The sequence below is a fragment of the Etheostoma spectabile genome, chromosome 6, assembly GCF_008692095.1.
Source record: "Etheostoma spectabile isolate EspeVRDwgs_2016 chromosome 6, UIUC_Espe_1.0, whole genome shotgun sequence".
NCBI lineage: Eukaryota > Metazoa > Chordata > Actinopteri > Perciformes > Percidae > Etheostoma > Etheostoma spectabile.
Genome location: NC_045738.1, coordinates 16,281,916 through 16,282,408, shown reverse-complemented (window position 1 = coordinate 16,282,408; position 493 = coordinate 16,281,916).

The following is a 493-nucleotide window of genomic DNA, read 5'->3' as shown; positions in this document are numbered from 1 at the left end:
CCTCCTATCATTCAACAGCTTTAATCCCTACCCCCATCCGCTCTCCTCCAGCCCTCAGAAATCCCCAGGCTGGGGCTAAGGCAGACGCAGAGGGTGTGTAATTTGATTCAGCATGAGTGCTGGTTAAATGGGGCGTTTCCTCTGCTTTCCTGTCAATTACAATTGTCTGATTTCATTCTGGAAGCTCAAAGCGAGGGGGGGGGGCTGCCATTGGCTGAAGCCCGGGTGTCCATAGTGAAGGGGCAGCTGCAGGATGTGTCCCATACAGTAGCGAGCTGACATGATCTGCACTGGCGCTGTCACACAAACAGGAACCCTATCCAAATTTCAGGGCGGTGCGGTTGGGGAGTGGAGGGGGAGTTAATGCTGCACCCCGTGTGATGAGATCACGCAATTTTTCTTTTGCATGTGTACATTTTCATAATTTGGTAAAGAATCTACAGCACATTAACATTGAAAACAGGTAACTGGGGTGTCTCCTGATAACTGTAGA